The 27,795-nt window shown below is 35.0% G+C and overlaps 1 long non-coding RNA gene across 50 annotated transcripts; it reads left to right on the top strand.

Moving 5' to 3' along the window:
* Nucleotides 1–3,285: 3,285 nt before the first annotated feature.
* LOC121744040 lies at nt 3,286–27,325 on the top strand. 50 transcript variants are annotated; one of them, XR_006038421.1, is made up of 90 exons: nt 3,287–3,641; nt 4,140–4,202; nt 4,354–4,463; nt 4,729–4,806; nt 4,878–5,035; nt 5,134–5,286; nt 5,697–5,766; nt 6,105–6,175; nt 6,270–6,384; nt 6,521–6,812; nt 6,914–6,987; nt 7,068–7,183; nt 7,320–7,556; nt 7,667–7,862; nt 7,931–8,022; nt 8,111–8,181; nt 8,276–8,391; nt 8,528–8,796; nt 8,898–8,971; nt 9,052–9,167; nt 9,304–9,538; nt 9,649–9,844; nt 9,913–10,004; nt 10,101–10,163; nt 10,258–10,373; nt 10,510–10,773; nt 10,885–10,958; nt 11,039–11,146; nt 11,257–11,414; nt 11,502–11,646; nt 11,776–11,903; nt 11,995–12,076; nt 12,188–12,261; nt 12,339–12,454; nt 12,591–12,816; nt 12,927–13,083; nt 13,171–13,315; nt 13,445–13,572; nt 13,664–13,745; nt 13,857–13,930; nt 14,008–14,123; nt 14,260–14,486; nt 14,597–14,753; nt 14,841–14,985; nt 15,115–15,242; nt 15,334–15,415; nt 15,527–15,600; nt 15,678–15,793; nt 15,930–16,156; nt 16,267–16,423; nt 16,511–16,655; nt 16,785–16,912; nt 17,004–17,062; nt 17,158–17,281; nt 17,456–17,646; nt 17,715–17,807; nt 17,896–17,967; nt 18,062–18,177; nt 18,314–18,519; nt 18,631–18,704; nt 18,789–18,901; nt 19,036–19,264; nt 19,375–19,760; nt 19,889–20,016; nt 20,108–20,166; nt 20,262–20,384; nt 20,604–20,750; nt 20,819–20,911; nt 21,001–21,071; nt 21,166–21,280; nt 21,419–21,740; nt 22,101–22,177; nt 22,249–22,315; nt 22,415–22,581; nt 22,691–22,818; nt 22,928–22,985; nt 23,081–23,199; nt 23,419–23,529; nt 23,628–23,752; nt 23,839–23,913; nt 24,197–24,319; nt 24,392–24,467; nt 24,584–24,658; nt 24,867–24,996; nt 25,075–25,175; nt 25,502–25,602; nt 25,773–25,857; nt 26,557–26,660; nt 26,794–26,941; nt 27,034–27,325. It is a non-coding gene; the product is annotated as an uncharacterized LOC121744040 (long non-coding RNA). The 50 variants fall into 50 exon arrangements; XR_006038423.1 differs by lacking the exon at nt 21,419–21,740 and having other exon boundaries at nt 19,375–19,532; nt 19,616–19,760; XR_006038450.1 differs by lacking the exon at nt 21,419–21,740 and having other exon boundaries at nt 6,892–6,987; nt 7,048–7,183.
* The last annotated feature ends 470 nt before the right edge of the window (nt 27,326–27,795 follow it).

Here is a 27,795-nt window from a genome sequence, read left to right on the forward strand (position 1 = left end):
AATAACTTCCTTCTTTTCTTTGGAAATGGTATTGATGCAAATTTTGCAAATATCTTTTTCATTTTCATTACTACTATGGTAATTACTACTTCCAGAGGTGTTTTGAATTTCTTCAATTTCTGACTCACTTTCAGAATTGGAGGAACTATTTTCTTCTCTTAGAAGGTTATTAATCTGTTTACTTAGTAGTCTAATGTTTTTATTTCTTTTCTTCCAACATCGTTCTTCGGTGTGACCCATCTTTTTGCAATATTCACATTTTATCTTATCCCCGTCCTTTTCTCTAGTTGGTTTGAATTTTCTTTTTGGTCTTGTAAACTTACTTCGTGACGTTCTATAATAATCATGCTTTTGAGTATCTTTCTTGAATTTTCTGATTTTTCTTTTGCTTTTAGACGAAGGAGCCTCAATTTTTTCTATTCCAAACATTTCACAGAAACACCCTAATTCGTTTTTGGCATTTTGTTTGTCCTTCCTATATTTGTTTTGTATTTTTATTTCCATACAAAGGGCTAATCCTTCTTTTTTGATAAAAGCAAATAATTGACCAAAAGTTATATTTTCAAAAGGGATATTTTCAGAATCAATATCATCTTTAAGTTTTTGTATTATTCTTTCACTAAACAATTTGGGTAATCCTGCTATGAATCTTTCTTTCCAAAAGGCTTGATTACAATCATTTCTTTTGAGGACATGAGTTATGAAGACATCTTTATACCATCTGTAATCGGATAAGGAAGGGCATCTTAGGTTATTTAAAACCATAGAGGAGCTATTATATTCTTCCCTAGGGTTTCCGACAAAATACATGGAGATGGTAATAATAAGGAAATCACAAGCATCGCTTGTTTCATGTATTTCACCATCTTGATCTTCGGCATTAACAATATGATTAAGAATTTCTTCCTTGCTTTCTAGGCTTAACGCATTATCCCACCAATTTTTAAGTTGGCCCGTAAAACCATTAGCAAGGAGGACACAAGCTTCTTTTTCAGAAATACCAGCATATCTAAATGCCATTTTTGCCATTCCCATTTCTTGTAAAGTATTGAGAATTTCATATTCAGGTTTTCCATCAATATTCCATTCAGTAATTGAGGTTCCATCATAACTGGACCTATGAAATTGACCTCTTTCTTCATACAGCAGATCTGCTGGCGAAGGCCTACTATAATAAGGTTTATTACTGTTAAATTTTTTCCCTTTGAAAATTTTGTTTATTTTAAGAGGGGAGTTACTAGACTCTTGAAAACATCTTCTAGTCTTTCAACAAAATTATCTTCCTCTTCAGAGGAAGAGTGACTTGACTGTTCAGTACTAGACTCGTGGAAATGTTGAATAACATTCGTAGTTGACTTGCTTGGCCCAGCAAGATTTCCAGAGATCTTGTTAAGAATTTCCTCTGTTTTTGAATTGAAGGAAATATTCTTATTTTTCAAATTATCATTGCTTTTGAAAAAAGGTTTGGAAGTATCGTTAAGGATGCTTTGTTTATTAACAGTAAATAACTTTGATGAAATAGTATCTAGTTGTTCTGCAATGGTACCAAGGATTTGGTTTGAAAAATTACTTTGTTGGATAATTTTTCGGAACTCTCTGTTTTCCTCAGGGTCAGTAACATTAGTTCGTTTGAAAGGGTCAGCAATAATCTCTCCTTTAGCAGTTTGAATTTTCAGAGCTTGAAGAGGGGGATGGACAGCTGAAATAACTATATCTTTTTCAGAAGAATACCATCTTTTCATAAGGCTTGAACCAACTTCTATGGCGGGTTTTTTGAAACAATTATACCATCCTTCCGAGGATAGATGAATTGCTATGAAATCATAAAAAAGGAAATTTGATTTGATCTTTTTCATTTCTCTCATCCATTTCTCTTTTATTTCACTCTTAATTCTATCATTTAATTCATTGAACCATCTTTCTTTTTCTTTGTAGATGGGATTGCTTAATTCCTTCTTAAGATAATCCATGTCAGGTTCAAATTCTTTATTAGTAATTATGACCATGGTACTTCTGGTAGGTGAGTAAGAGTCATCCATGTTTTGTTCCGTAGGGGAATTTGGTCGAGGTATGTGAGTTTTGAAGGTCCAATTTCTTTCAGATGTGCTAGGCATGTCAGAACAGGAGGCTCTACTACTTTCGTAGTTGAAACTCCTATTGTTTCTAAAGGTTGAGAAAGAATTTGTTCTATCAAATTTGACAGTTATAGTGCCATTTGGTTCTTCAATGATCTGAGAAGGTTCCGTTTTTTCTAAGTTTCTAGGAGCCTGAGGTTCCATTATAGTAAACTGGCTTGGGATAGTAATTTCATCCCATTTTAATCTTTTAGGAGTATAGGTTGAGGATTGCTCCGCATCAACCTGAAGAAGGATAGTTTCTCCTTTTGAAAAGGGATTCTTGCTGAATTTGGGATTCAGATTGGACGTCATTAGTCTAAGATAGACCCTAAACATGACAGCAAAGTTTTTACATACATGAAACTTATCCCCTTGAATTTGAACATCAAGGATGAGAGATTCAAGGATCATGGGGTCAGTGAGATCGACAGAGAAATTTGGACAGCAGTTGAAGTAGATGGGACCATTACATATGTTTGTTTGAACCATGGCTAAAATAGAAGTTTTGTAATCAAGCCTTTTGGAAAGAAAGATTCATAGGAGGATTACCCAAATTGTTTAGTGAAAGAGAATTTTCTATAAACGAAAATGAGATATTTTTATATGTGTCTGGATAAAGAAAAAGGTATCTTTATTTTTATGGGATTGGTGAAATATTAAATATTTTAGTTGAATATATATAAGATGAAAATTAAAAAATTACATATTTGTGTTCTCATTTAGCTTACAAAAAGAAGTATTGTAATGAAGAATAAATGTTCAGTTGAACAAATTAAGCTCTTTAGCATAATTCTAATTTTGACTCAAATAAAATGCAAAGTAATAATATATAAATTTAATTACAAAGAAGAATTTAAATTGAAATATATTTATACAAAGTCAAATAAAAAATAGTCCAGATTAAAACCTAATTTTTAAAACATAAATATAATGAGATAGCCATTTATACAAAGTCAAATAAAAAATAGTTCAGATTAAAACTTAATTTTTAAAACATAAATACAATGAGATAGCCATACCACCCAATTTAGAACTCTAATATATATTTTATAAATGCTTCCAAATCATAAAATCGAACACAATTACAAAACAAATAAAGCCCAATTTACATTCCTTAAACTAAAATTTCAATACAAATAAACCCAAATAAGAGTAGTACTCCATAAATTAAAATTGCCTAGAAACCCTAAATTAAATAAAAAATATCCCTCTCCATCTCCCTTCCCAACGGCATCTCCATCTCCATATCTCAATTTGCAGAATTGACTCGTGTTTTCCCCACACCAAGAGTCATAGCCCTCGCAGATTTCACGCCGCCGGCCTGCTTGCCCGGAGAAGAAAGCCGAGGACTTGGCTGTCTCGGAGTTTGGTCCCTGCCGCGGCTGCTACTCGCCAACATCAGACGCCGTCGTCTCCTGCAGCAGGTCGCTGGTCCGGATTCGTGGGCAGCGTCGCGTGGCTGCTGACTCGCGGCCTTGCCGCCGCTGCCAACTGCGCGAACCCGTCGCCGTCCGCCCTCCCATCGTGGGTCTTTTCTCCTTCTTCTCCTTTTTCTTCTCATCTTTCTCCCTAATTGAATTGTAAATTGAATTGAAGTATCGTGATTTGTTTCTGTGTTGGTATATATAGGGTTTTTTTCTAGTTTGGAAGAGTGTCTACATATTTAGGTATTGCTTTTATTAATGACTAGATTCCTAGGTTAATTTATCCATCATGATTTTGTTCACTCTAAGGCTCATTTCCCATGGAGGGCATGCTACATCTAAAATTTCTTTTAGCGGTTATGAACAACTTGTATTTGTTGAACTTGTTGTTATATGTGTATACTCTAGAATATACTTAAATGATGGAAAGAATGTCTTTGGACTCAAATCTGTTCCAAGTTGTTGTCTGTCAAGGCAAGGCAATCATTGTAAACTGTTGGGATGATTTATATATTCATAAACTTGAAGGGAAAGATCATTAATGACTTCATTGTTCCTTTCCTTTTTGGTTATGGTAATTAGTTTTTAATGCCCACAGGTTTGATCCAGCTGAGCAAAGTGGGGACTTATCAAGATCCATGGGCATCCCAACTTTCAATCGGTATTCAAACTTTTATGTACTGAATTACTAATTGTCTATAATCAACACCACTATCCAAACTGATTTGCTATTTTTCCTGAACCCATTATCTCTTAATAATTTATAGATGTGTTAACTTTCTACTAATTTATGTTGTTTTTCTCTCATGGAGAACTATGGCCTTCCTGAAATCCACAAAGATAGACTACAATGCCACGGGCTTATACTGGTGTTGGGAAATGAAGCTTTGGAAATCATAGAATATGCTTTTTCAAAAGATAGGTATGTCCTTGAAATATCTGCTCAGATTTGTTCATTGATGCTTCTGAAAAACGTTGTCCAAAGAACCGAATAGTGTGATAATTTCTGAATATTATTGTGAATCGGTAGTCTTCGAATCACATCTTAATCTAGGAGTTTGACATAGTGAAAGATGCTGATAGACTAGTTTCATGCCTGACGAATAAGGCAATTGTTTTGCTTTTTTTGACATACCTCTTCGGCATTGTTTCCATGAGATCCTCACAATTGTTATCATTTCTAGCAGGTTGTGAAGACTTTTGACTTCAGCATCACTGGTGCCTCTTCAAGATCTTGTAAATATGTCCTGAATACTATGATGCAGGTAACTAATCTGACCTTTTAACTAATAACGCCTAAAATTGAGGTCTGAAGTTGTTATTGCTTTTGTTGCAGACTTTTAAGAACAAGAGGCTTGCTTATGCAGTTAAGGAGAGTACTCTTGATAGTCTCATCATGGAACTATTGCTCCGGCTTTTGGATGATAGTAATCCCCAATGGATGATAGAAGTCAACTTTTAAGAGCTTTGAATGTTCCGATGTTAAAGATTCTGGTAACTATCACTGTAAACTTATAAGGCAAGCATTGCTAGCTTTTCTCCTTTTTTCTTGCCTATATAATTGCCGTTGGGTGGCTGGATTGCACGTGCAGGATAACGTAGAATGTATTTCATCATTTCCTGTGCTTATATATCTGTCAAGACCTGGATCCATCAAGATGGCCATCTCCATCAAATGATCTCTTGAAATCAGAAACCAGAAGTTCTCTGATTTGGTTGTTAAATGTTTGATCATGCTCACAAAGGTATTATATCTTGATCTGTTTTATCTTGTTTTATCTTTTTTTTAATTATGCAGTGTTTTTATCATATTGTGATGTCGTGGATCTTCCTTTTGTATGAATGTTATGTTGCATAGTTTGATGACCACTATTTGCATAGTCTCACATAGTCGATTTGATAGTTATTGTTTTAACTGTTGGAGATCTATGCAGGTGCTTCAGTCTTAGTTCAGTCTGATTCTATACGACACTATGTTCTTTCGGTTTAATGTCTCAATATTTATGCAACTTGTGGATGCTGATCTTCTATGCTATAGTTGTTATTTGACACATGCAGCTCTCAGTCTCTATTTATAATGCAATATGTATAAATTAAATTTTGTTATGACTGAGATCAATATATCTTGCATATTCCATTTGGCGGGTCTGAGCAGGTTAAGGAGCCAAAACCAGAAGCTGTTCCTTAGGCTGTGGTTCAGTACCCACTTAAGAGTGTAGCTGATGGTATGTGTACTCTGCTTAAGTCTTTGTTTGGCATTTGAACAATGTTTCTGGCCAATGCTGTCAACTCCCCATGTAGCCTAGGATCGGGCCAATTTAATGCTGTCACTTACTTTTGCAGAATCTGTCCACCCCTTAGCCTAGCCCAATCCTTGATTAGGTTCTAGGCTTTGCGTTAACTGCAATTTTATGTGCAGCACTGCTCTGGCCCAACCATCTTAAGCTTTAATAAATTGGAGATGGCTTTGTAAATGATACTGCTATTAAACCTTCGTGTTGTTTTACCTTGAGGCTTAGATTTATGGCTGTCTTTTACGAGTCTAAGATATCTTCCCTATCAGCACCTCATGACCTTATCTATCCAGTTGATATATTAAAGCCTTTGGAGAAGTCTGGATTTTAGGAAGCGGTGGTAAGTGCCCTATCTTTGTCCTTTACCTATGAAAAATATTCAAAAAATAATTTCGCGTAGCCTTTTATTCATAATTTTTGTATTTTATTTTCAGAAAGCTTCAAAATGGTGGGAGAGGAAAGAGGCTGTTGCTGAACTAGCCGAACTTGCTTCAACCAAAAAGATTTCTCTTGGAGATTTTTCAGAAAGTTTGTCATACATTAAAGAAGGTATGCTATGGGTTTCCTTGACCACAGGTCCACAACTCAATTAAGGTTTATCTTGACTTTTCGCAGAATATATTGTTGGTGTTAATATCGTGAAAATGTAATTGGTGTTATTTGCACAACATTTTTATTTTTGCAGGTTATCACGAATGTAAAGGTTACTGAAGGAAGGAAAAAAAGGAAAAAAAAAAGAAAAAAACACTGTTGTTGCAGCTGAAGCTATTCAAGCGCTGGGCAACCTTCCTAAGGGCATGAGAACCCTTCCTAAAAAAAAGAAAAAAAAAGAAAAAAAGGAAAGAAAATGAAAAAAAGCTAAAAAAGGAAAAAAAATTGCGGATGCATTTAAATCTATTCAAGCACTGGGAAACTTTGCTGGGGATCCGAGAGCCCATTTTTCAGCCAGTTGTCGCTTCTTATTTGCCTGTAAACCGGTCAGTCCAGAACTTTGTAAATGATACTGTTCATGTTGTTTTACCTTAGAGGCTTAGATTTCTGGTTTTCTTTTACTAGTCTAAGATGTCTTCCCTATCAGCACCTCAGGACCTTGTCGATCCAGTTGATATATTAAAGCCTCCTTAGGAGAAGTCTGGATTTAGGGAAGCGGTGGTAAGTGGCCTATCTCTGTCCTTTACCTATGAAAACTATTCAAAAAATAATTTAATGTAGCCTTTGCATTTTATTTTCAGATAGCTTCAAAATGGCGTGAGAGGAAAGAAGCTGTTGCTGAACTAACCGAACTTGCTTCCACCAAAAAGATTTCTCTTGGAGATTTTTTCAGAAAGTTTATCATGCATTAAAGAAGGTATGCTATGGTTTTTCTTGACCACAAGCCCACAACTCAATTAAGGTTTTTCTTGACTTTTCGCAAAATATATTGTTGGTGCTAATATCGTGAAAATGTAAATGGTGGTGTCTGCACAACATTTTGATTTTTGCAGGTTATCAGGAATGTAAATGTTACTGAAGGAAGGAAAAAAAGGAAAAAACATTGTTGTCGCAGCTGAAGCTATTCAAGCGCTGGGCAACCTTCCTAAGGGCCTGAGAACCCTTCTAAAAAAAAGAGAAAAAAGGAAAAAAAGGAAAAAAAACAGAAAAAAAGTAAAAAAAGGGAAAAAGAGAAAAAAAATAATTGCTACTGCGTATAAAGCTATTCAAGCATTGGGCAACGTTGCTAGGTAATTAGTCTGACCTTTTAACTAATAACGCCTAAAATTTAAGAATCATGTCATGATTTTGATTATTTGGGTGTCAATTGAACCTGAAGTGGTTATTGCTTTTGTCACAGACTTTTCAGAACAAGAGCCTTGCTTATGCGGTTAAGGAGTGTACTCTGATAGTCTCATCAATGAACTGTTTCTCTGGCTTTTGGATGATAGGCTTCCGGAGATGGATGATGAACGTCAAATTTTAACTACTTTGAATGTTCTGATGTTAAAGATTCTGGCCAATGTTGTCAAGTCACCACGTAGCCAAAGGTCGAGGTAATACAGTGCTGTCTTTTACTTTTGTAGAATCTGTCTACCCCTTGCCTAACCCATTCCTTGATTAGGTTCTTGGTTTTGTGGGAACCCAATTTATGTGCATCACTGATTCTGACCAACCATCTTAAGCTTTAATGAATTGAAGCTGCCTTTGTAAATGGTATTGATATTATACCTTCGTGTTGTTTTACCTTAGAGGCTTAGATTTCTGGCTGTCTTTTATGAGTCTAAGATATCTTCCCTATCAGCTCCTCAGGACCTTATCGATCCAGTTGATAAATTAAAGCCTTTGGAGAAGTCTGGATATTGGGAAGTGGTGGTAAGTGTCCTATCTTTGTCTTTTACCTATTAAAAATATTCAAAAAATAATTTATTGTAGGCTTTTATTCATAATTTTTGTATTTTATTTTCAGAAAGCTTCAAAATGGTGGGAGAGGGAAGAGGTTGTTGCTGAACTAGCCGAACTTGCTTCAACCATAAAGATTTCTCTTGGAGATTTTTTCAGAAAGTTTGTCATACATTAAATAAGGTATGCTATGGGTTTTCTTGACCACAAGTCCACAACTCAATTAAGGTTTTTCTTGACTTTTCGCAGAATATATTTTTAGTGATAATATTGTGAAAATGTAATTGGTGTTGGCTGCACAACATTTTGATTTTTGCAGGTAATCACGAATGTAAACGTTACAGATGGAAAAAAAAGAAAAAAAACATTGCTGTTGCAGCTGAAACTATTCAAACGCTGGGCAACCTTGGCATGAGAACCCTTCCTAAAAAAAGAAAAAAAAGAAAAAAGGAAAGAAAATGAAAAAAAGCAAAAAAAGGAAAAAAAATTGCGGATGCATTTAAATCTATTCAAGCACTGGGAAACTTTGCTGGGGATCCGAGAGCCCATTTTTCAGCCAGTTGTCGCTTCTTATTTGCCTGTAAACCGGTCAGTCCAGAACTTTGTAAATGATACTATTCATGTTGTTTTACCTTAGAGGCTTAGATTTCTGGTTTTCTTTTACTAGTCTAAGATGTCTTCCCTATCAGCACCTCAGGACCTTGTCGATCCAGTTGATATATTAAAGCCTCCTTAGGAGAAGTCTGGATTTAGGGAAGCGGTGGTAAGTGGCCTATCTCTGTCCTTTACCTATGAAAACTATTCAAAAAATAATTTAATGTAGCCTTTGCATTTTATTTTCAGATAGCTTCAAAATGGCGTGAGATGAAAGAAGCTGTTGCTGAACTAACCGAACTTGCTTCCACCAAAAAGATTTCTCTTGGAGATTTTTTCAGAAAGTTTATCATGCATTAAAGAAGGTATGCTATGGTTTTTCTTGACCACAAGCCCACAACTCAATTAAGGTTTTTCTTGACTTTTCGCAAAATATATTGTTGGTGCTAATATCGTGAAAATGTAAATGGTGGTGTCTGCACAACATTTTGATTTTTGCAGGTTATCAGGAATGTAAATGTTACTGAAGGAAGGAAAAAAAAGGAAAAAACATTGTTGTCGCAGCTGAAGCTATTCAAGCGCTGGGCAACCTTCCTAAGGGCCTGAGAACCCTTCTAAAAAAAAGAGAAAATGGAAAAAAAGGAAAAAAAAGAAAAAAAGTAAAAAAAGGGAAAAAGAGAAAAAAAATAATTGCTACTGCGTATAAAGCTATTCAAGCATTGGGCAACGTTGCTAGGTAATTAGTCTGACCTTTTAACTAATAACGCCTAAAATTTAAGAATCATGTCATGATTTTGATTATTTGGGTGTCAATTGAACCTGAAGTGGTTATTGCTTTTGTCACAGACTTTTCAGAACAAGAGCCTTGCTTATGCGGTTAAGGAGTGTACTCTGATAGTCTCATCAATGAACTGTTTCTCTGGCTTTTGGATGATAGGCTTCCGGAGATGGATGATGAACGTCAAATTTTAACTACTTTGAATGTTCTGATGTTAAAGATTCTGGCCAATGTTGTCAAGTCACCACGTAGCCAAAGGTCGAGGTAATACAGTGCTGTCTTTTACTTTTGTAGAATCTGTCTACCCCTTGCCTAACCCATTCCTTGATTAGGTTCTAGGTTTTGTGGGAACCCAATTTATGTGCATCACTGATTCTGACCAACCATCTTAAGCTTTAATGAATTGAAGCTGCCTTTGTAAATGGTATTGATATTATACCTTCGTGTTGTTTTACCTTAGAGGCTTAGATTTCTGGCTGTCTTTTATGAGTCTAAGATATCTTCCCTATCAACTCCTCAGGACCTTATCGATCCAGTTGATAAATTAAACCCTTTGGAGAAGTCTGGATATTGGGAAGTGGTGGTAAGTCTCCTATCTTTGTCTTTTACCTATTAAAAATATTCAAAAAATAATTTATTGTAGGCTTTTATTCATAATTTTTGTATTTTATTTTCAGAAAGCTTCAAAATGGTGGGAGAGGGAAGAGGTTGTTGCTGAACTAGCCGAACTTGCTTCAACCATAAAGATTTCTCTTGGAGATTTTTTCAGAAAGTTTGGCATACATTAAATAAGGTATGCTATGGGTTTCCTTGACCACAAGTCCACAACTCAATTAAGGTTTTTCTTAACTTTTCGCGGAATATATTTTTGGTGATAATATTGTGAAAATGTAATTGGTGTTGGCTGCACAACATTTTGATTTTTGCAGGTAATCACGAATGTAAACGTTACAGATGGAAAAAAAAGAAAAAAAACATTGTTGTTGCAGCTGAAACTATTCAAACGCTGGGCAACCTTGGCATGAGAACCCTTCCTAAAAAAAGAAAAAAAAAGAAAAAAGGAAAAAAAGGAAAAAAAAATGAAAAAAATAATTGCTGATGTATTTAAAGCTATTCAAGCACTGGGCAACTGTGCTAGGGATCCGAGAGCCCATTTTTCGCCCAGTTGTTGCTTCTTATTTGCCTGTAAACCGGTTAGTCCAGAACTTTGTAAATGATACTACTATTATTCCTTCGTGTTGTTTTACCTTAGAGGCTTAGATTTCTGGTTTTCTTTTACGAGTCTAAGATGTGTTCCCTATCAGCACCTCAGGACCTTGTCGATCCAGTTGATATATTAAAGCCTCCTTAGGAGAAGTCTGGATTTTGGGAAGCGGTGGTAAGTGGCCTATCTCTGTCCTTTACCTATGAAAACTATTCAAAAAATAATTTAATGTAGCCTTTGCATTTTATTTTCAGAAAGCTTCAAAATGGCATGAGAGGAAAGAAGTTGTCGCTGAACTAAAAGGGAAAAATGATTATTGCTGCTGCATATAAAGCTATTCAAGCATTGGGCAACATTACTAGGTAATTAGTCTGACCTTTTAACTAATAATGCCTAAAATTGAAGTGTCATGTCATGATTTTGATTATTTGGGTGTCAATTAAGCCTGAAGTGGTTATTGCTTTTGTCACAGATTTTTCAGAACAAGAGCCTTGCTTATGCAGTTAAGGAGTGTACTCTGATAGTCTCATCAATGAACTGTTTCTCTGGCTTTTGGATGATAGGCTTCCGGAGATGGATGATGGACGTCAAATTTTAACTGCTTTGAATGTTCTGATGTTAAAAATTCTGGTAACTATCACTGTAAACTTATGAGTGGCAAGCATTCTCCTCTCTTGTGAATATAATTGCTATTGTGTGGCCGGATTGCATGTGCAGGATAACGCAGAATATACGTCATCATTTCCTGTGCCTATAAATCTGTTAAGACCTCTGGATCCATCAAGATGTCCATCTTCAGATCAGAAACCTAAAACCTAAAGTTCTCTGATTTGGTTTTTAAATGTTTGATCATGCTCTAAAGGTATTCTATCTTGTTTTTTTATATAAATTTTTGTTATGTAGTGTTCTTATTCTATTGATGTTGTGATACTGTCATTTTCCAATATGAGCTTGTTCTTCAATACAAATTTACAAGTATTACTCTTTCCAGGAATCTGCAACTCCAAAGAAGGTTGTTAAAGTAACTTAACTGGTGGCATAGATGGACTTCCACGTGAAGATATAAGTGAAAAGGTCACCCCCACTTTGTTAAAAGGCTTATAGAGTTCTGATTGGAAGGTTTGTAATATGGAGTATATGTTTGTTAATCATCAAATTTGGTTATGATTTAAGAGGGCATGCCGTCAATCTGACTTTATCTTCTGTCTAGGTCCACTTGGAATCTATTGAAAATGTAACCAAAATTCTGGAAAAGGTCGCCCAGTTGTTGCTTCTTATTTGCCTGTAAACCGGTTAGTCCAGAACTTTGTAAATGATACTACTATTATACCTTCGTGTTGTTTTACCTTAGAGGCTTAGATTTCTCGTTTTCTTTTACGAGTCTAAGATGTCTTCCCTATCAGCACCTCAGGACCTTATCGATCCAGTTGATATATTAAAGCCTCCTTAGGATAAGTCTGGATTTTGGGAAGCGGTGGTAAGTGGCCTATCTCTGTCCTTTACCTATGAAAAATATTCAAAAAATAATTTAATGTGTTTGCATTTTATTTTCAGAAAGCTTCAAAATGGCATGAGAGGAAAGAAGTTGTTGCTGAACTAACCGAACTTGCTTCCACCAAAAAGATTTCTCTTGGAGATTTTTTCAGAAAGTTTGTCATACATTAAAGAAGGTATGCTATGGTTTTTCTTGACCACAAGCCCACAACTCAATTAAGGTTTTTCTTGACTTTTCACAGAATATATTGTTGGTGATAATATTGTGAAAATGTAATTGGTCTTGTCCGCACAACATTTTGATGTTTGCAGGTTATCACGAATGTAAATGTTACTGAAGGAAGGAAAAAAAAGGAAAAAACATTGTTGTTGCAGCTGAAGCTATTCAAGCGCTGGGCAACCTTCCTAAGGGCATGGGAACCTTCTTTAAAAAAAGAGAAAAAATGAAAAAAAGAAAAAAAAGTAAAAAAAGGGTAAAAGGGAAAAATGATATTGCTGCTGCATATAAAGCTATTTAAGCATTGGGCAACGTTACTAGGTAATTAGTCTGACCTTTTAACTAATAATGCCTAAAATTGAAGTGTCATGTCATGATTTTGATTATTTGGGTGTCAATTGAGCCTGAAGTGGTTATTGCTTTTGTCACAGACTTTTCAGAACAAGAGCCTTCTTATGCAGTTAAGGAGTGTACTCTGATAGTCTCATCAATGAACTGTTTCTCTGGCTTTTGGATGATAGGCTTCCGGAGATGGATGATGGACGTCAAATTTTAACTGCTTTGAATGTTCTGATGTTAAAGATTCTGGTAACTATCACTGTAAACTTATGAGAGGCAAGCATTCTCCTCTCTTGTGAATATAATTGCTATTGTGTGGCCGGATTGCACGTGCAGGATAACGCAGAATATACGTCATCATTTCCTGTGCCTATAAATCTGTTAAGACCTCTGGATCCATCAAGATGTCCGTCTTCAGATCAGAAACCTAAAACCTAAAGTTCTCTGATTTGGTTTTTAAATGTTTGATCATGCTCTAAAGGTATTCTATCTTGTTTTTTTATATAAATTTTAGTTATGTAGTGTTCTTATTCTATTGATGTTGTGATACTGTCATTTTCCAATATGAGCTTGTTCTTCAATACAAATTTACAAGTATTACTCTTTCCAGGAATCTGCAACTCCAAAGAAGGTTGTTAAAGTAACTTAACTGGTGGCATAGATGGACTTCCACGTGAAGATATAAGTGAAAAGGTCACCCCCACTTTGTTAAAAGGCTTATAGAGTTCTGATTGGAAGGTTTGTAATATGGAGTATATGTTTGTTAATCATCAAATTTGGTTATGATTTAAGAGGGCATGCCGTCAATCTGACTTTATCTTCTGTCTAGGTCCACTTGGAATCTATTGAAAATGTAACCAAAATTCTGGAAAAGGTCGCCCAGTTGTTGCTTCTTATTTGCCTGTAAACCGGTTAGTCCAGAACTTTGTAAATGATACTACTATTATACCTTCGTGTTGTTTTACCTTAGAGGCTTAGATTTCTCGTTTTCTTTTACGAGTCTAAGATGTCTTCCCTATCAGCACCTCAGGACCTTATCGATCCAGTTGATATATTAAAGCCTCCTTAGGATAAGTCTGGATTTTGGGAAGCGGTGGTAAGTGGCCTATCTCTGTCCTTTACCTATGAAAAATATTCAAAAAATAATTTAATGTGTTTGCATTTTATTTTCAGAAAGCTTCAAAATGGCATGAGAGGAAAGAAGTTGTTGCTGAACTAACCGAACTTGCTTCCACCAAAAAGATTTCTCTTGGAGATTTTTTCAGAAAGTTTGTCATACATTAAAGAAGGTATGCTATGGTTTTTCTTGACCACAAGCCCACAACTCAATTAAGGTTTTTCTTGACTTTTCACAGAATATATTGTTGGTGATAATATTGTGAAAATGTAATTGGTCTTGTCCGCACAACATTTTGATGTTTGCAGGTTATCACGAATGTAAATGTTACTGAAGGAAGGAAAAAAAAGGAAAAAACATTGTTGTTGCAGCTGAAGCTATTCAAGCGCTGGGCAACCTTCCTAAGGGCATGGGAACCTTCTTTAAAAAAAGAGAAAAAATGAAAAAAAGAAAAAAAAGTAAAAAAAGGGTAAAAGGGAAAAATGATTATTGCTGCTGCATATAAAGCTATTCAAGCATTGGGCAACGTTACTAGGTAATTAGTCTGACCTTTTAACTAATAATGCCTAAAATTGAAGTGTCATGTCATGATTTTGATTATTTGGGTGTCAATTGAGCCTGAAGTGGTTATTGCTTTTGTCACAGACTTTTCAGAACAAGAGCCTTCTTATGCAGTTAAGGAGTGTACTCTGATAGTCTCATCAATGAACTGTTTCTCTGGCTTTTGGATGATAGGCTTCCGGAGATGGATGATGGACGTCAAATTTTAACTGCTTTGAATGTTCTGATGTTAAAGATTCTGGTAACTATCACTGTAAACTTATGAGAGGCAAGCATTCTCCTCTCTTGTGAATATAATTGCTATTGTGTGGCCGGATTGCACGTGCAGGATAACGCAGAATATACGTCATCATTTCCTGTGCCTATAAATCTGTTAAGACCTCTGGATCCATCAAGATGTCCGTCTTCAGATCAGAAACCTAAAACCTAAAGTTCTCTGATTTGGTTTTTAAATGTTTGATCATGCTCTAAAGGTATTCTATCTTGTTTTTTTATATAAATTTTAGTTATGTAGTGTTCTTATTCTATTGATGTTGTGATACTGTCATTTTCCAATATGAGCTTGTTCTTCAATACAAATTTACAAGTATTACTCTTTCCAGGAATCTGCAACTCCAAAGAAGGTTGTTAAAGTAACTTAACTGGTGGCATAGATGGACTTCCACGTGAAGATATAAGTGAAAAGGTCACCCCCACTTTGTTAAAAGGCTTATAGAGTTCTGATTGGAAGGTTTGTAATATGGAGTATATGTTTGTTAATCATCAAATTTGGTTATGATTTAAGAGGGCATGCCGTCAATCTGACTTTATCTTCTGTCTAGGTCCACTTGGAATCTATTGAAAATGTAACCAAAATTCTGGAAAAGGTCGCCCAGTTGTTGCTTCTTATTTGCCTGTAAACCGGTTAGTCCAGAACTTTGTAAATGATACTACTATTATACCTTCGTGTTGTTTTACCTTAGAGGCTTAGATTTCTCGTTTTCTTTTACGAGTCTAAGATGTCTTCCCTATCAGCACCTCAGGACCTTATCGATCCAGTTGATATATTAAAGCCTCCTTAGGATAAGTCTGGATTTTGGGAAGCGGTGGTAAGTGGCCTATCTCTGTCCTTTACCTATGAAAAATATTCAAAAAATAATTTAATGTGTTTGCATTTTATTTTCAGAAAGCTTCAAAATGGCATGAGAGGAAAGAAGTTGTTGCTGAACTAACCGAACTTGCTTCCACCAAAAAGATTTCTCTTGGAGATTTTTTCAGAAAGTTTGTCATACATTAAAGAAGGTATGCTATGGTTTTTCTTGACCACAAGCCCACAACTCAATTAAGGTTTTTCTTGACTTTTCACAGAATATATTGTTGGTGATAATATTGTGAAAATGTAATTGGTCTTGTCCGCACAATATTTTGATGTTTGCAGGTTATCACGAATGTAAATGTTACTGAAGGAAGGAAAAAAAAGGAAAAAACATTGTTGTTGCAGCTGAAGCTATTCAAGCGCTGGGCAACCTTCCTAAGGGCATGGGAACCTTCTTTAAAAAAAGAGAAAAAATGAAAAAAAGAAAAAAAAGTAAAAAAAGGGTAAAAGGGAAAAATGATTATTGCTGCTGCATATAAAGCTATTCAAGCATTGGGCAACGTTACTAGGTAATTAGTCTGACCTTTTAACTAATAATGCCTAAAATTGAAGTGTCATGTCATGATTTTGATTATTTGGGTGTCAATTGAGCCTGAAGTGGTTATTGCTTTTGTCACAGACTTTTCAGAACAAGAGCCTTCTTATGCAGTTAAGGAGTGTACTCTGATAGTCTCATCAATGAACTGTTTCTCTGGCTTTTGGATGATAGGCATCCGGAGATGGATGATGGACGTCAAATTTTAACTGCTTTGAATGTTCTGATGTTAAAGATTCTGGTAACTATCACTGTAAACTTATGAGAGGCAAGCATTCTCCTCTCTTGTGAATATAATTGCTATTGTGTGGCCGGATTGCACGTGCAGGATAACGCAGAATATACGTCATCATTTCCTGTGCCTATAAATCTGTTAAGACCTCTGGATCCATCAAGATGTCCGTCTTCAGATCAGAAACCTAAAACCTAAAGTTCTCTGATTTGGTTTTTAAATGTTTGATCATGCTCTAAAGGTATTCTATCTTGTTTTTTTATATAAATTTTAGTTATGTAGTGTTCTTATTCTATTGATGTTGTGATACTGTCATTTTCCAATATGAGCTTGTTCTTCAATACAAATTTACAAGTATTACTCTTTCCAGGAATCTGCAACTCCAAAGAAGGTTGTTAAAGTAACTTAACTGGTGGCATAGATGGACTTCCAGGTGAAGATATAAGTGAAAAGGTCACCCCCACTTTGTTAAAAGGCTTATAGAGTTCTGATTGGAAGGTTTGTAATATGGAGTATATGTTTGTTAATCATCAAATTTTTTTATGATTTAAGAGGGCATGCCGTCAATCTGACTTTATCTTCTGTCTAGGTCCACTTGGAATCTATTGAAAATGTAACCAAAATTCTGGAAGAGGAGAACTGGAACTGGTACGTTCAGTAGAAAATTTGAAATAACTATCAAATTTTGTATATGGAGTATATTATTATCTACATGATGTGCCCTTTTATCTTTCTTGTTTTAGGAGATCTATTTGGAGCTCTATAAGGGTGTCTACACGACAGTTCTAAAATTTGATAATTGCTACTTTGTCCACAATTGGTGCTGTTCGGACTACAATGGGACATCCAGTTGAGAAGTCAAGCTAGGTACTCTTTTATGCTATAGGTTATAGGTTATTAAGATTCACTTGAGCTTACTAACTGAGATTTACAATCTCAATAATAAAAATGCTTGGGATCGTTTATTAAATCCTGAATTCCTCAAAGCCAATAGTTGTATCTTTAAATCCCAATATTGAAACTCTTCTTTCATGTACATAGCTCCTGTGAAGGCTTGATCATTTACACGAATGTAGCTCGTGCAAGGGATTCTTTCAGATTTTTCAGATGTCTTGAAATGCCTTGGTGACAACAAAAAGCATATGCATGAGTGTACATCGAGTACCTTAGATACTTGGCTTGAGTGTACATCTGGCCAATGTTGTCAAGTCACCACGTAGCCAAAGGTCGAGGTAATACAGTGCTGTCTTTTACTTTTGTAGAATCTGTCTACCCCTTGCCTAACCCATTCCTTGATTAGGTTCTAGGTTTTGTGTGAACCCCAATTTATGTGCATCACTGATTCTGACCAACCATCTTAAGCTTTAATGAATTAAAGCTGCCTTTGTAAATGGTACTGATATTTTACCTTCGTGTTGTTTTACCTTAGAGGCTTAGATTTCTGGCTGTCTTTTATGAGTCTAAGATATCTTCCCTATTAGCTCCTCAGGACCTTATCAATCCAGTTGATATATTAAAAGCCTTTGGAGAAGTCTGGATATTGGGAAGCGGTGGTAAGTGGCCTATCTTTGTCTTTTACCTATTAAAAATATTCAAAAAATAATTTATTGTAAGCTTTTATTCATAATTTTTGTATTTTATTTTCAGAAAGCTTCAAAATGGTGGGAGAGGAAAGAGGTTGTTGTTGAACTAGCCGAACTTGCTTCAACCAAAAAGATTTCTCTTGGAGATTTTTTCAGAAAGTTTGTCATACATTAAAGAAGGTATGCTATGGGTTTCCTTGACCACAAATCCACAACTCAATTAAGGTTTTTCTTGACTTTTCGCAGAATATATTTTTGGTGATAATATTGTGAAAATGTAATTGGTGTTGCCTGCACAACATTTTGATTTTTGCAGGTAATCACGAATGTAAATGTTACAACCTTGGCATGAGAACCCTTCCTAAAAAAAGAAAAAAAAAAAGAAAAAAAAGGAAAAAAAGGAAAAATAATGAAAAAAAAATTGCTGATGTATTTAAAGCTATTCAAGCACTGGGCAACTGTGCTAGGGATCCGAGAGCCCATTTTTCGGCCAGTTGTTGCTTCTTATTTGCCTGTAAACCGGTTAGTCCAGAACTTTGTAAATGATACTACTATTATACCTTGGTGTTGTTTTACCTTAGAGGCTTAGATTTCTCGTTTTCTTTTACGAGTCTAAGATGTCTTCCCTATCAGCACCTCAGGACCTTATCGATCCAGTTGATATATTAAAGCCTCCTTAGGATAAGTCTGGATTTTGGGAAGCGGTGGTAAGTGGCCCTATCTCTGTCCTTTACCTATGAAAAATATTCAAAAAATAATTTAATGTAGCCTTTGCATTTTTTTTTCAAAAGCTTCAAAATGGCATGAGAGGAAAGAAGCTGTTGCTGAACTAACCGAACTTGCTTCTACCAAAAAGATTTCTCTTGGAGATTTTTTCTGAAAGTTTGTCAGTACATTAAAGAAGGTATGCTATGGTTTTTCTTGACCACAAGCCTACAACTCATTAGGTTTTTCTTGACTTTTTGCAGAATATATTGTTGGTGATAATATTGTGAAAATGTAATTGGTGTTATCTGCACAACATTTTGATGTTTGCAGGTTATCACGAATGTAAATGTTACTGAAGGAAGGAAAAAAAAGGATAAAACATTGTTGTTGCAGCTGAAGCTATTCAAGCGCTGGGCAACCTTCCTAATGGCCTGGGAACCCTTCTTAAAAAAAAGAGAAAAGATGAAAAAAAGAAAAAAAAAGTAAAAAAAGGGTAAAAGGGAAAAATGATTATTGCTGCTGCGTATAAAGCTATTCAAGCATTGGGCAACGTTACTAGGTAATTAGTCTGATCTTTTAACTAATAATGCCTAAAATTGAAGTGTCATGTCATGATTTTGATTATTTGGGTGTCAATTGAGCCTGAAGTGGTTATTGCTTTTGTCACAGACTTTTCAGAACAAGAGCCTTGCTTATGCAGTTAAGGAGTGTACTCTGATAGTCTCATCAATGAACTGTTTCTCTGGCTTTTCGATGATAGGCTTCCAGAGATGGATGATGGACGTCAAATTTTAAATGCTTTGAATGTTCTGATGTTAAAGATTCTGGTAACTATCACTGTAAACTTATGAGAGGCAAGCATTCTCCTCTCTTGTGAAATTGCTATTGTGTGGCCGGATTGCACGTGCAGGATAACGCAGAATATACGTCATAATTTCCTGTGCCTATAAATCTGTTAAGACCTCTGGATCCATCAAGATGTCCATCTTCAGATCAGAAACCTAAAACCTAAAGTTCTCTGATTTGGTTTTTAAATGTTTGATCATGCTCTAAAGGTATTATATCTTTTTTTTTTATAAATTTTAGTTATGTAGTGTTCTTATTCTATTGATGTTGTGATACTGTCATTTTTCCAATATGAGCATGTTCTTCAATACAAATTTACAAGTATTACTCTTCGCAGGAATCTGCAACTCCGAAGAAGGTTGTTAAAGTAACTTAACTGGTGGCATAGATGGACTTCCACGTGAAGATATAAGTGAAAAGGTCACCCCCACTTTGTTATAAGGCTTATAGAGTTCTGATTGGAAGGTTTGTAATATGGAGTATATGTTTGTTAATCATCAAATTTGTGTATGATTTAAGAGGGCATGCCGTCAATCTGACTTTATCTTCTGTCTAGGTCCACTTGGAATCTATTGAAAATGTAACCAAAATTCTGGAAGAGGAGAACTGGAACTGGTACGTTCAGTAGAAAATTTGAAATAATTATCAAATTTTGTATATGGAGTATATTATTATCTACATGATGTGCCCTTTTATCTTTCTTGTTTTAGGAGATCTATTTGGAGCTCTATAGGGCGTCTACCCGTCAGTTCTAAAATTTGATAATTGCTACTTTGTCCCCAGTTGGTGCTCTTCAGAGTACAATGGGACCTCCAGTTGAGAAGTCAAGCTAGGTACTCTTTTATACTATAGGTTATAGGTTTATTAAGATTCACTTGCGCTTACTAACTGAGATTTACAATCTCAATAATATAAATGCTTGGGATCGTTTATTAAATCCCGAATTCCTCAAAGCCAATAGCTGTATCTTTAAATCCCAATATTGAAACTCTTCTTTCATGTACATAGCTCCTGTGAAGGCTTGATCATTTATACGAATTTGGCTCGTGCAGGGGATTTTTTCAGATTTTTCAAATGTCTTGAAAAGCCTTGGTGACAACAAAAAGCATATGCATGAGTGTACATTGAGTACCTTAGATACTTAGCTTGAGTGTACATCTGGCCAATGTTGTCAAGTCACCACGTAGCCAAAGGTTGAGGTAATACAGTGCTGTCTTTTACTTTTGTAGAATCTGTCTACCCCTTGCCTAACCCATTCCTTGACTAGGTTCTAGGTTTTGTGTGAACTGCAATTTATGTGCATCACTGATTCTGACCAACCATCTTAAGCTTTAATGAATTGAAGCTGCCTTTGTAAATGGTATTGATATTATACCTTCGTGTTGTTTTACCTTAGAGGCTTAGATTTCTGGCTGTCTTTTATGAGTCTTAAGATATCTTCCGTATCAGCACCTCAGGACCTTATCGATCCAGTTGATATATTAAAGCCTTTGGAGAAGTCTGGATTTTGGGAAGCGGTGGTAAGTGGCCTATCTGTGTCTTTTACCTATTAAAAATATTCAAAAAATAATTTATTGTAGGCTTTTATTCTTAATTTTTGTATTTTATTTTTAGAAAGTTTCAAAATGGTGTGAGAGGAAAGTGGCTGTTGCTGAACTAACCGAACATGCATCCACCAAAAAGAATGCTCCTGCGGATTTTTTCAGAAAGTTATCTAACATTGAAGAAGGTATGCTATAGTTTCCTGGACCAAAAGTCCACAACTCAATCCATGTTATTCATGATTTTATGCAGAACATAGTGTTGGTGTTAATATCGTGACCAAATAATGGGTGTTGCTTGTGTGCAACATTTTTGAATTTTGCAGGTTGTCACAATTGTAAACATTTTTTAAGGAAGAAAAAAAAAAGAAAAAACATTGTTGTTGCAGCTGAAGCTATTCAAGCACTAGGCAATCTTGCTAAGGGCCTGATAACCCTTCCTAAAAAAAGGAAAGAAAAGGATAAAAAAGGAAAAAGGAAAAACAAAAATTGAAGAAAAAAAGGAAAAAAAGGGAAAAAAATAAAAAAAAGGAAAAAAAGGAAAAAAATGTTGTTGCATATAAAGCTATTCAAGCACTAGGCAACTTTGCTAGGGATCCGAGAGCCATTTTTTTGGCCAGTTGTTGCATCTTATTGCCTGTAAACCGGGTTAGTCCAAAACTGTGTTCTATTATTTTTAAATTACAATGTCTATAAAAATGATAATAGATGTGTTTTTGAGTAGTTATTTGACTTTTTCATTCAATGGGCTGATCGTTGATGTATAAATTGAACAAATGTCATCTTTATGTTTTGTTTCCTTTTCTAATTCGGATTGGAATAGATCCGACACCCAACAGCCGTTAGAGTTAACTGTGTAAATAAGAGTTTTGATTTTAGTTTGACATAGTGAAAGATGCTGATAGGGTAGTTTCACGCTTGGCGAATAAGACATTGTTATGCTATTTTTGACATACTTCTTCGGCATTTTTTCCGTGAGGTCCTCACAATTGGTATCTTTTCATGCAGGTTGTGAAGACTTTTGACTTCCACCTCACTGGTGCCTTTCAAGATCCTGTAAATATGTCCTGAATACTATGATATAGGTAATTAGTCTGACGTTTTAAGTAATAATGCCTAAAATCACGGAACTGTTACTCTGGCTTTTGGATGACAGGGTTCCGGAGATGGATGATGGAAGTCAAATTTTAACAGCTTTGAATGTTTTGATGTTAAAGCTTCTGGTAACTGTCACCGTAAACTTATGAGGCAAGCTCGGCTTGTTTTTTCTCCTCTCTTCTTGTGCATATAATTGCTGTTGTGTGGCTGGATTGCACATGCAGGATAACACAGAACATACGTCATCAATTCTTGTGCGTATAAATCTATTAGGACCTCTGGATCCATCAAGACGTCCATCTTCAGCATCAAATGATTCTCTTGCGATTAGAAACCCATAAACCTAAAGTTCTCTTATTTGGTTGTTAAAATCTTTGATCAAGCTCCAAAGGTATTATATCTAGTTTTTTTTCTTAAATTTTAATTATGTAGTGCAACTGTCATTTTTCCCAATATAAGCTTGTTCTTCGATTCAAATTTACAAATATTACTCTTTGCAGGCATCTGCAGCTCCAAAGAAGGTTGTAAAAGTAACTTGTTCTACATCATCTGTGGTGACTGGTGGCATGGATGGACTTCCACGTGAAGATACTGTTTAAAAGATCCCCCCACTTTGTTAAAAGGCTTAGTGAGTTCTGATTGGAAGATTTGTAATATGAAGTTTATGTTTGTTAATCATCAAATATGTTTATGATTTAAGAGGGCATGCCGTCAATCTGACTTTATCTTCTGTCTAGGTCCACTTGGAATCTATTAAAAATGTAACCAAATTCTGGAAGAGGTGAACTGGAACTGGTATGTTCAGTGGAAAATTTGAAATAACTATCAAATTTTGTATATGGAGTATATAATTATCTACATGATGTGCCATCTTATCTTTCTTGTTTTAGGAGATCTATTTGGAGCTCTAAAAGGGCGTCTACACGATAGTAACAAAAATTTGATAATTGCTACTTTGTCCACAACTGGTGCTCTTGGGACCACAATGGGACAGCAGAAATTAAGCTAGGTACTCTCTTATACTATTACTTATAGGTTTATTAAGAGTCACATGCGCTAACTAACTGAGATTTACAATCCCAATATTATAAATGCTTGGGATCATTTATTAAATCCAGAATTCCTCAAAGCCAATAGTTATACCTTTAAATCACAATATTGAAACTCTTCTGTCATGTACATAGCTCTTGTGAAGGCTTGATCATTTACATGAATGTGGCTCATGCAGGGCATTCTTTCAGATGTTTTGAAATGCCTTGGCGACAACAGAAAGCATATGCGTGAGTTTACATTGAGTACCTTAGACACATGGCCTTGTGCTGCCCATCCCAATAAAATGGTCTGTAGTCGATTTGTAAAATAGTGTTTTTCGAACTTCTGCTTTGAGTATCCCTGACCTCATCGTTTGTTGTTGTCTTCTGCTACCATATATTTCAGCTATTCTCTCAGGCTAAAGTAGGCGCAGAGGGGCGCAATTTGATTGGCTATCAAGTTAACTTGCTGGATTAGCTGAGTTTCATGATGCAATCAAGCTAATCGAACCCACTACATCTGCTATTACGGTATTTTGTTATTCAAAGTTGTTATTCTTCAAGTAGCTGTTTGTGCCAACTTTATGTCTCAGGATATTTATTGGTTACCTTTCTAGGATAAATCAACAGATGTTCGTAAAGAGGCTGAAGCATGATTTAATGAAATATTGAGGGTTTGTGGACATGAAACGGTATGAACATCCAAAATTTTTATTACTTTATTGAGGTTTGCTAACTCTTTTAGCTGCTAGATAGCACTAGACCTATCTTATATCTCTCGCCTTACAGGTATCCGAAAATTTGAGAGATATACAAGATTATGCTTTAGCTGATATTAGCAAACGACTGAAGCCATATGGAGCTTTTTATGCTACTTTTCATTAAATCACTCATCTCCTAATAAAAAATTTATATTGTTTTTCTACTTTTTCATATCATTATGTTGATTTTTCTCGTGCCACATATCCATTGCAGAATAATTATGAATCTGGAGAATTTGTTTCGTCAAGCATCACGTTGGAAAGCAGCCTAAAGACAGCAAAACCAAATGGAAATGGCGACCGCGAATCTCAACATGGAAGCAGAAATGCACCTTCAGTATGTTTTTTGTGGTTAATATATTTCTTCTAAACCATAATGTATTTGTTAATTGATGTCCTGTTTATTTAGAGAGTTGTGCCTAACAAGGGATTCAGGCAAGAATCTATCTTGTCTTTTCAAGACATCAACATTCAGTAACAACAAGGTTGGTTCACATTTATTTTTTCGGACAACAAAGTGCAATTATTTTGATTACTCTGGACACAATGATGTAGCTTTAAGGCGGCATAGTAGATTATTGACTTAGTGTTACTCTCGCAGGATGACAGAGAAAGAATTATTGTTCGCAGATTCAAACTAGACGAATTGCGTGTAGAGGAAATTCAAGATCTTGAGGTTTCTGCTCTCTTTTAAGATTTTATTTATTAATTTTATGAGATTAGATTTTCCATACCACAGAGGAGGTCTTCATACAAGTTTTTCAAATTTTTATCAGCTTTTGGGTTTGGGTAAATAGTAGCAGACCATCGGTGTTGACTTGTTTTAGCATTTGTGTGGCTTATGTAATATTTATGTATGTGATGATATGCTACATTCTTTATAGATTTTTAGTAAGGGACTATGCTTACTTCAAAAAGAATGATGTCATGAAATACTTTCGAGAGGATCTGCATCGGAGGCTCTTAAGTGCTGACTTCAAAAATCAAGTTGATGGCATTGAGATGTTGCAAAAGGTTATTTCAACATAAATTCTAGTTTTGATTATGTAACTTGCAATTTTCTTTTACCTTCGATTTGTTTATGATATGCAGGCTCTTCCCCCATGGGAAGGGAGGTGATTGAAGTCTTATATATACTCTTAAAGTGGTTTGTGTTGAGGTTTTGTGAATTCAACACATAATGCTTATTAAAGGTGAATAGGATTTTATTAATTTGTTTGTTTTTTTAGTTAGCATGCCCATGTGCTTGGCTGTGTGAATTTATCAAATGATATTTTTGAAAAAGAAATGAGTGGTTGCATATTTTATGAGTGTTCTCAGGACACTTGTTATTAGGACATTTGTTTATTCAGTTTGTTTCTGGAATTGCTAAAATTACAAATTGTTATTGAGTCTCCAATATCTATCTCTATAATGATGTTACAGCCAGTGAATACATATGTCCTTATAATTCTTATCTATCATATTTAAACTATCTCGTTTCCTTTCTTGACTCTTGATCTTCTGTAACTTTGATAAGTACTTGAATTTCTTCCCGAGCTTTTGGATCTTTGGGAAATGAGGGGCTACACTGTTACAAAAGCAGAGACAACCATCGTTCTTCCTTGCTTGGATGAGAAGGTAACTGATGTGTTAACTGTCTATGTGATATGCTTTTCTCTGTTGTTAAGAGTTTTCTGTCTGTAAGTCTATGGCAAAAGATTCTGGTTGTTTTGAATTGGATTGATTTTTTTTTTCTCAAAATGTAATATCTCAAGCAGTAACCAATGTCTTATTATCTTTGACTGCAGTCTGGACATAACATTGAAAAAGTTCGAGAAAATTGCGGGAACTGATGAAACAAGTCATACAAACATATTCTGCTCCCAAATTATGGTAAAGATATATTTTCTAATGGAATGCTTTTTCAAAAGATTAGGTATGTCCTTGAAATATCTGGTCAGATTTTTTCATTGATGCTTTTCAAAAAAAGTTGTCCAAAGAACCAAATAGTGTGATAGTCTATGAATATTGGTTATGGGGAATCAGTAGTGTTCGAATCACATTTAATCTGTTCAAGACATCTTAACTAGCTAACTGTGTAAATATTTTTTTGGATTTTAGTTAGAAAGTTTGTACAAACTAAGGAAGCAAATAGATTGACCTTTTATTTTAAAGATCTAACAAGACTGCATTGCTAAGTGGTTGATGTTGGTTAGTATTGGATTTTAGTTAGAAAGTTTGTACAAACTAAGGAAGCAAATAGATTGACCTTTTATTTTAAAGATCTAACAAGACTGCATTGCTAAGTGGTTGATGTTGGTTAGTGATGTCTAAAATGTTTAAAAAATTGTGTATCTGTTAAGACCTTTGCATAACCTTTACATTTTGTATGTTCACATGATCTCATATAATTATTTGTTCTTCAAAATTGTATAGTACTGTTCTTATTGCTTGAATTGGAACTTTGTTTATCTATTTTTCTAATTTTTCTTCATAATTTTTCTACTGACAATATCATTTCTACATTATTTGGGCAATTATAGCTATCTTTTGATAAACTTATTTTGTTTTTTTGCCAATATGTTGTTGAAGGGATGAAAGTTGTGTGCCATGAATTGGCTTAAGCAACTGCTGACCCCAAGGGCAGCACAATGGAAGAAATACAGAATGATGCTGATTAACTAGTTTCATGCCCGGTGAATAAGGCAATTATTATTTTGACCTAAAAAACTTATAGCGCCTAAAATTGAAGAGTCATGTCATGATTTTTATTATTTGTGTGTTAATTGAGGTCTGAAGTTGGTATTGCTTTTGTTGCAAACTTTTTAGAACAAGAGGCTTGCTTATGGAGATAAGGAGAGTACTAGTCTCATCTTACACGAAACTGTTGCTATGGCTTTTGGATGATAGGGTTCCACGGATGGATGATGGAACTCAACTTTTGAGAGCTTTTAATGCTCTGATGTTAAAGGTTCTGGTAACTATCACTATAAAACTTATGAGGCAAGCATTGCTAGTTTTTCTCCTCTCTTCTTGTGAATATAATTGTTGTTGTGGGGCGGATTGCAGGTGCAGGATAATGCATAGCATAATTGGTCATTTGTTGTGCTTATAAATCTGTTAAGACCTTTGGATCCATTAAGATGGCCTTCTCCAGCATCAAATGAGTCTCTAGCAATCAGAAACCAGAAATTCTGCGATTTGGTTGTTTAATGTTTGATCAAGCTCACTAATGTATTATATCTTGATCTGTTTTATCTTGTTTATTTTTTCTTTTAATTATGTATTGGTCTTATATTATTGATGTAGTGAATCTTCCTTTTGTAAGAATGTTATGTTGCATAGTTTGACGACATTGTTTTGAAAGCATTTGCATAGTCTTACTTAATTGATTGATAGTTGTTTTAACTTTTGGAGATCTATGTAGGTGCTTCACTCTTAGTTTTTGTATGCCCCCCCCCCCAAATTTATGGTTTTGCATCGTGGGTTCATTGTAGCCCACTTTTTTTGTAAGTCAATTGGTGTCTTTTGATCATTTCATAGATGATCATTTTTCAATATAATTTTATCCTTCCTTTGTATTTCTTGAGGAATTATATTCTGGTTAGTTAATATGCTCCTGTTTATGAAATTGTTTGTTTTTCTATTTTCTGGTTAGTTAATATACTTAAATATTTTATAGATTTAGCAACTTAAGTACATGGTAATGTTCTGTCTTAGTTATTATTTGTCCATTATTTACAAATTTATGGAGTCAAGAAATCTGCTTGTTTTGAATTTTTCTTTTGCTTTCAAGATAAATCTTTATCCATTCCTTTGCCATTGTTTGAA

The sequence above is a fragment of the Salvia splendens genome, chromosome 8, assembly GCF_004379255.2.
Source record: "Salvia splendens isolate huo1 chromosome 8, SspV2, whole genome shotgun sequence".
Classification (NCBI taxonomy): Eukaryota; Viridiplantae; Streptophyta; class Magnoliopsida; order Lamiales; family Lamiaceae; genus Salvia; species Salvia splendens.